An 8,257-nucleotide genomic window follows, 5' to 3' on the forward strand; every position below is an offset into this window, starting at 1 on the left:
TACCCCAATAACCCGCTTCTCCTCCTCACCACCACAAATATCACTGAGGAGGGAAATTATGATATTATGAGAGAAAGGGGGCATGTGCAGTTAAAGCCCTTGATGTGACTCTCCTGCCCGCTTTTTTAGTGCAAACATAGAGTTTCAATTCAGCACTACTCCTTGGTTTCACATTAAATGATTTTCTTATATCCATCCATCCGTCTGTCTGCCCATCCAAGCCTCTGTCCATCCTTCTTAACATCCATCCATCCATCTGTTTGTCCGTCCATCCATCCATCCATCCATCCATCCATCCATCCATCCATCCATCCACCTGCCATTTNCCATCCATCCATCCATCCATCCATCCATCCATCCATCCATCCATCCACCTGCCATTTCCCTTCTATTTTCTGGCTTCCCTTCCATTTTTTGCCTTACTTTTCCAAGATGTTCTTGCTTTGCAGGCAGCGGGAAAGGAACCATGAGATGGGGAAAGACAAGAGTAGAAAAGGGGGATGATAGTGGTTAGTGTTAGCGTTTCGCTAGAGAAGAAGGGAGGGCCCATAAGGAGGGGTTGGCCTTGGTAAGGGAAGGGCCACCTTCTCATCAGAGACTGTAATAGGGGCATGAGAATGGGATGGTCAGAGAAGGAAGGGCCTTGCTTTTCTCACTGAAATATGAAGTGAGGTCTTCCATCGGAGGGAGGAGAGGAGGGAAAGGGTGAGTGAGCTCTGCTAAGCTGGTTTATTTTCATCATTTCTCCTTTTCTTTTTTTTTTTTTTAAACCTTTACCTTCCGTCTTGGAGTCACTACTGTGTATTGGCTCCAAGGCAGAAGACTGGTAAGGGTAGGCAGTGGGGGTCAAGTGACTTGCCCAGGGTCACACAGCTGGGAAGTGTCTGAGGCCGGATTTGAACCCAGGACCTCCCATCTCTAGGCCTGACTCTCAATCCACTGAGCTACCCAGCTGCCCCCTCTCCTTTTCTTTATTTCTGCACTATGGATTTTCTAGAAGCTCCAAGTATTGCTGCAGATCCAAAGGTGACTCCAGCAAGCCTGAGGAATGATTGGAAAGAGTTGGGGGGAAGACCTGGGAGAGAGGGAAAGCAATTTCTAGAGACATGTTGTTTATATGGCAGGCAGGGACGGTGCCTACAACCTCTATAGATTCTCTTTCTCAGCAGAGCCTGTTAATGGGCGCCCGGGACACTGTTCAAACACATTAAGAGAGCCCCAGCTGTCCGGGGCATGAACAAAGAGCTAATTTGGGCAGCGGGCCTCACATCCTGAGCTGCTCCTCTGAATTCTTGCTTCCTTTCTGTTTGCCAAGTCACTAAGATGAGCACACAGATGTGTGGCGCCCTGTCCCAATGGGGTCAGCAGTCATGGAAGCCGTGAGGAGAATCGAATCCAAAGCTGAGAAACCTGTCCTGGTTGTAGCTGAACATTCATTAATCGAGCACAATTTGCTCTGCTCCAAAAACCCAATTGGATCCTGCCCAGCCCTTTAGAAAATTCTGAGGCCATAGGGACACACACTAGACATATAACCGACCACTCGTGGCCATCTTTAAGAAATGTTTTTTATTAGATCATGGTCAGGACATAGCTCTAAAGCTATTAGGGACCTTAGAAGCCATCTAGTCCAATTTTCTCATTTTACAGATGGGGAAACCAAGGTTCATGGGGAGAATGTGTGACACAGATATTGAATGTCAGAGGAAGGATTTGAATCCATATCCTTTGACTTTCCAAAGCCAGTCTTTTGTTCCTTGTGCCACACTCTTCTCTCTCTCTCTCTCTCTCTCTCTCTCTCTCTCTCTCTCTCTCTCTCCCTCTCCACGCCCCGCCCTCCCTTAGAATCAATACTGTAAATTGTTTGCAAAGCAGAAGAGATAAGGCCTACGTAACAGGGGTTAAGTAACTTGCCCAGGAAGTGTCTGAGGCCAGATTTGAACCTAAGACCTCCTGTCTCTAGACCTGCTTCTCAATCTACCGAGCCACCTAGCTGCCCCCACACTATTATCTTTGTTTTTGCATCTTCTTCACTTTCTAACAGATACCTCTCGTTCCCCAAACCAGAAAGCCAGTCTCTTGAAAAAAGGGAAAAGGCAGGTTAGCCAAATTAACCATCATCACACTCTAGGCCATTGGTGTAAAAAATGGGGGCGGGCAGGGCCTCAACTCCAGGCCGTGTGAGTAGGGGAGCCCACATCCTGGGGGTCTCCTCTTTATCAGCATTTGAGATCTGACACGGTGGCCCTCTGGTCTGAGCAACAGGAACCACTGCACTGTGAAGCGGGGAGCTCAGATAAAGGAGGGAGAAAGAGTGAAAAACCCCCTCCCCGGCCTGATGCTGTCCTGCCCTGACCGTCAGTGAGGAGCAAAGAGAGCTGGCCCTGCACGCCCAAGTCTTGGGTTGGCTGGAACTCTAGCTCAGCCATTACTATCTGGGTGATCACCGCCTGGGCCTTGGTTTCCTCCTCAATAAAATAAAAGAGTTAGACTAGGCAGCATCTGAGGTCCTTTCCATTTCCAGATCATAATAACAAGCATTTCTATCACACTTCAGGGTTAACAAAGCATGTTTACAAATATGCCATTTGATCCTCATAATAACCCCAGGAGGAAGGTGTTATTATTATCCAATTTTACAGATGAGGAAACTGAGGCAGGCAGAGGTTAAGTGACTTGCTCAGAGTCGCACAAGTGAGGCTGAGTTTAAGTCAAGTGTTCCTAACTCCAAGCCCCAGTGCTCTGTCCACTGCACCATCCAGCTGCCTAGAGTCAGTTTGACAAAAAAAAAATGCTTTTGTTCAGACATCCCTGGACAGCTTTTTCAGAGGCCCAAGTCATCCCAATCATCTAAGAAAGCCGCCATCAACCCTAAGAAAGATAAACAAACTCAGGGAAATGAAATGGCTAATTAAGTCTTCTTATGGCGATTGGTTTTAAGTAGAACAAATGGAGGAAACAAGAGTTTTATCAATATTTACAGTTGTCATAAAAACTGTGTGATTCTCAGCTAGAGAGCTCAGTGGCTTTGGAGTTAGGAAAATTCAAAACTCCCACAAACTCTTTCCAGCTGCATGACAAATCAATCTGCCTGCCTTAATTTCCCCATCTGTAAAATGGAGAGAATAACAGCACCCACCTCCAGAAATAATGAGGATCAAACAAATTATACTTGTAAAGTGCTTTGAAGACTTTAAAGCATCACATAAATATGAGGTAAGAGGCAGTGTGATATAGTGGATAGGAACCAAAGACCTAGGGTCAAGCCTCACCTCTGATACATACCAGCTTTGTGACCCTGGATGAGTCTTTTTACTTGTGAGTCTTCTAGGGGATTCTAAGTCACAGAGAAGCTGAGAAGTCCATCCCTTTATGTAGCTATACATGTGAGTTACTGTCATCATTATCTTGGTGGGGATTCCTTTCCCAACTTCAAATGACAGCCTCTTCATTCCTCTTCTCCTCCTATATAATTCTTTTAAACAGCCCAAAGACCTTCTAATTTTTTAATATTTTGTGAATAATAACAGCACAGTAGGCTGTCTGTTTTCTTAACAATCCATTTTTGATTATTATATTTTATTTCTATATAATATATACTATTAGTATATTATGATATTTTTGTACACATTCTTGGCTGCTCTCTGTATTTTTCTTTCTTCTCTTTTCAGAGAACATTCATACTTCATAACAAGGAAAAGAAAGAGAGAAGGGGAAGGAAGGAAGGACGGAAGGACAGAAGAAAGGGAAGAGGGGAGAAATGGATAAAGAAAGGAGGAAGAAAAAGAAAGGAAGGGAGGAAAGAAAAAAGAAAGAAGGAAGGAAAGAAGAAAGAAAAGAAGGAAAGAAAAGAAAGAAAGGAAAAGAAAGAAGGAAAGAAAGTGAGCAAAAGAAGGAGGGAAAAAAGTAATGAAGATAAAGAAAAGGAGGAAGGAAGGAAGGAAAAAAAATTAAACTTGATGAAGACATTGAAAAAGTTTGACATTATGCGCAATGCTTTACATCCATGTACCATCACCCCTGCAAGGGAATGGGGGAAGGGGTTTCCTTGTATCTCTGGGGCTGTTCATATCTCTCCTTTGCTCTTGCTTCATGTCTGGCCCACTTCCTTTTCTATCACACATCAGCCTTGATGATGTCTTTGGTGCTATTTCCTGTGTGCAGGTTCTCACTTAATGCAGTAACAGGGCACAGCCCACTTATACTCTGTGTTTCTCCAGAGCCTTGTGGGTAACACACAATTTCGATTCTTTAGATTCACAGTCTATTATTCATATCCATGATATATTATTGGTTTTATATCATGTCTGAAGTGCGAGGGCTACAAAGCCGAGTGATGGATGGCCCTAGAGCAGCATGGGTACCCACAAAATATCTCAAGACTTGGAGAAAAGTCCCCAGTATATTAGTGGCCCTTGACGAGAGGACTTATGGGGTCAGACTGGATGAGAAAGCACGGAAGGACTGTGAACTGAACCCCTGGAGGGAAGCTTTTTATCCATCTCATAGCCACGGCCGTGGAAATTTTGAAAAGTCTGATTTACTTACTTCACTTCAGGTCTTGGGGACGTAACCTCCCATTTAAACATTATTTCAGTGGGGAAGGAACCATTTAGCCTCCTTCAGAAATGAAAGGTCTGCTTCTAGGGTAAAGAGCCAAGGCCTCTTTGCCAACCCCAACATGCGGGATAAATGAAAACTCTTCGTATTATTAGTGAGTTACTTCCAGAACCAAAGCGTGGCCCAGAGTTAACACAGATGATGCTCATTTCTACACGGCTAGCTACTCTCACATAATGTGGTGGTGCTCCATTTTCCCAAGTCAAAATCAGCTCCAAGTTAGCCTAGGAAGCACTGAAGGCATGATAGTGATCCTCGGGAAGAAACTGGGACAAAGATTTAGAGAATGACCAGCCTCGATTATTCTGCCCCTAGAAAATAAAACGAATCTACTGTCCTCACTTGGGCAGGATGGTCTCCTGTGTGCCCTGGCCCTGTTCTCCCCCATACACACTGCCTGGACTCTGGGAATGGAGGCCAGGGCCATCACGGCACAAGCCAAGCCCAACCACTCTCTCTGCATTTTCTCTTCAATGTGTGCCTGCTGCACGATTAGAGAGAAACACCAGCTGGGGGCTTCTTCCCTTTTTATCTCGGGGGGGGGGAGGGGCGAAGAAAAGAAACGACTTATTTGTCTCAGGACTGACTCAATGGCACAGAATTAAGCATTTATTATGTGCTTTCTATGTGTCAGATACTGTGCTAAGTGTGGGGGTTACAAATACGAGGAGAAAGGCAGTCCCTGAGCATAATGGGGGAAGACCACCAAGGTACCAAAGGGAGCTAAAAGGGGATGGGGGTGAGGCGGGGGAAGGTACTCGCATGCGATGTCAAAAAAAGAGAGAAGTACTTGTGTGCCTGGACTCTGAGGCAAGGGTCCAAGGCTCAGAGCAAAAATGCAGGCTGAGTAACTGAGAAGAAGTCATGATGAGCAATTCCCTCCTTTTTACTGTCATCTACTGGATTTTCCCAGTTAGAATCAAACAGATCTTGTCTCAAATACTATCACGGAGTTGTGTGATCTCATCATTTCGGGACTTGTTGCATCTAGAATGAACCCACAGTGGCGGCTCTATCCAAATCCCTACATGTACCAATCAGCTTGTCTGTTAGCAGCAGAACCAAGTCCTTGAATCACCCATTAAAAACCATTGTATATGGGGGCAGCTGGGTAGCTCAGTGGAGTGAGAGTCAGGCCTAGAGACGGGAGGTCCTGGGTTCAAACCCGGCCTCAGCCACTTCCCAGCTGTGTGACCCTGGGCAAGTCACTTGACCCCCATGGCCCACCCTTACCAATCTTCCACCTATGAGACAATACACCGAAGTACAAGGGTATTAAAAAAACCCCAACAAAAACCATTGTATACAGTCACTCTTAACTTTATAATTTATAACTCAATTTCTCCTTCTAGATTTTAGGGTCCAGGGACACAGACATGTGAGAGTCAACCATAAATCAAGGAATCTGGGAGAGAATTGAAAGCATGATGGATCACTTCCTCCAGTGGGCTCTTCACCCACTGGAGAGGTCTTGGGAAATCTAGGGAAGGACTGTGTTTTCTTCAAGACTCTGCTCAAGAGCTACTTGCTATATGAAGCCTTTCCTTCAGGCCTGGGGTTACTGAGAGAGGCATTTGACCAAACTAGTTTGTATTGATCAGTCAATTAAGAAATTAATACCCAGAATTTTTTATCATCATGGTTGAGGAGGAGAGAAGAGTTTTCGATAAGGCACCTTAAGAGAATATGATAGAGATTTAAATTAGAACAGAATTAAGATTGCTGTGCAGCAGTGAGGACCCAATTGAAATTAGGAAACAAATTTGTACTGGAGCCAGCTGGCACTTAGGAGATTTTCTCCAGCAATAGTCAACAGCCTTGAATTCAACAGAGATGGTAGATGGTGGGAATAATTCTGAGATGGGATTCAGTGAGGGAAAGACTAGTGAGAGAACAAGGGATCAAGGAATTCTGAACAGAGCTCCTTCCCAGCCTCTCATTCTGCCACCCTGCCAGCCAGCAAGCTTATCATCAAGCATTTACTAAGTGCCTACTATATGCCAAACACTATGCTAAATGCTTTGGACATATATAGGCAGAAATGAGCGTCTCTTTGCTCAAAGTGTTTACATCTACTGAGGATGACAACATGAATATGAAGGTATAGGGAATACATTTGCAAAAAGAGCATGCAGCTATGTGGCACAGTGGATAGAGTGTCAGGCTTGGAGACAGGAAGATCTGAGTTCAAATTCGGCCTCAAATACTTATTAGCTTTATGACTCTGGGCAAGTCACTTAAACCTAGTTGGCTTCATTTGTAAGATGTTCATTTCAGAATCTTGTCCAAAAAAACCCCAAATGGCATCATAAAGAGTCTGAAACAACCAAACCACAATAACAAATATAAAATGAATACAAAATAGTCTGGGAAGGGAAGTCCAATAGCATTTGGGAGGCTCAGGAAAGGCTTCATGTAGAAGGTAGCTCTTGAGCAGGGTCTTGAAGAAAACCAGACATTCTAAGAGGTGGAGGTGAAGAGGGAATTGAAGAAAAAATCAACCACAGGGTTAAGTCTGTGAAGGGAGAACAGGGGAATCAGTGGTACTGGAGGTCATGTTGACAAGGAAGAATAGAAGCTTAGGCAGTGAGAGCCAGGAGAACAGAAAGTTACACTCAGCTATCTAAGAGTTAATCTTAAAGCAAAGGCTGGATAATCCCCCATCCTGGCCTTGCTTCAGGAATGCTAGAGAAGGAAGTTTGGACACAGGCTGGTCTAGGTCCCTGCAAGCCCTGCCATTCTATGATTCTCAGTTTGATAGCAATGTATCTGGAGGAGCTGGGTTTGGGGTTTATCTCTGATGATATCCTGTGACTTCTGCCATTCTACAGTTGGCAGCATATCACCTTTACGTGTGATGTTTCACACACCCTTTCCCAGCAGAGTGGTCTTTGTTTTGCTGCTTCCTCATCTGCCTGTAGGCCTTCCATTCAGGGACTTGACTTCTCTTTGCTCCCCATTTCCCCATGCTCCCTCCTCAATATTGGCTTCCCTCAATTGATTACATTCTGTCTTTACTGATGCAAGCTATTTCTTTACCTACAGCCAAGTCCTTTCTTTTCCTTTTAATTGTTTATTATCCAAACCGATCTATTCTGGCTTTATCCCTGGAGCTGTCATAGAAATCACTGAGTTATTTCTTTTCTCTCTAGCAATTTCCTTTTGAGATCTTTTAATCCATGTTTTCATGGTATTGAGGGTTTTTTGTACTTGTTCATTTCCTTGTTTTTTCCTTGGCGTTATCTGAGAGACTATTCTCATTTGAGGCCTTTTGTTTGTTCCCTTTATTTTGTTATCTTCTCTTTTTTTGTTGAATTATTTGGGTGCTATTTTTCTCTAAGGAAGGCTGAGGAATAGGGCTCTTTCCCAGCTTCTCTGCCATCTTGCCAGAATTCCAAGTTCAATGCATATCGCTTTCCTTCACTCTCCCTATATTTGAGCCACAGTGAATCATTATCCATCTTTTTCTCCAATTGATATCCCATATATCCCCCCATCTGTCTGTGCCCAGAAGTATATTTTCTCTTCACCTTTGCTTCTCAAGATTTTTTCTCCATTCCTTCAAAGGTCAGCTCAGGAGCTCCATGTAAACTTCCCCACCAAGTTTTTTTTTGTTTTCCTCCTCCTCAAATCATAT

The sequence above is a fragment of the Gracilinanus agilis genome, chromosome 5, assembly GCF_016433145.1.
Source record: "Gracilinanus agilis isolate LMUSP501 chromosome 5, AgileGrace, whole genome shotgun sequence".
Lineage (NCBI taxonomy): Eukaryota > Metazoa > Chordata > Mammalia > Didelphimorphia > Didelphidae > Gracilinanus > Gracilinanus agilis.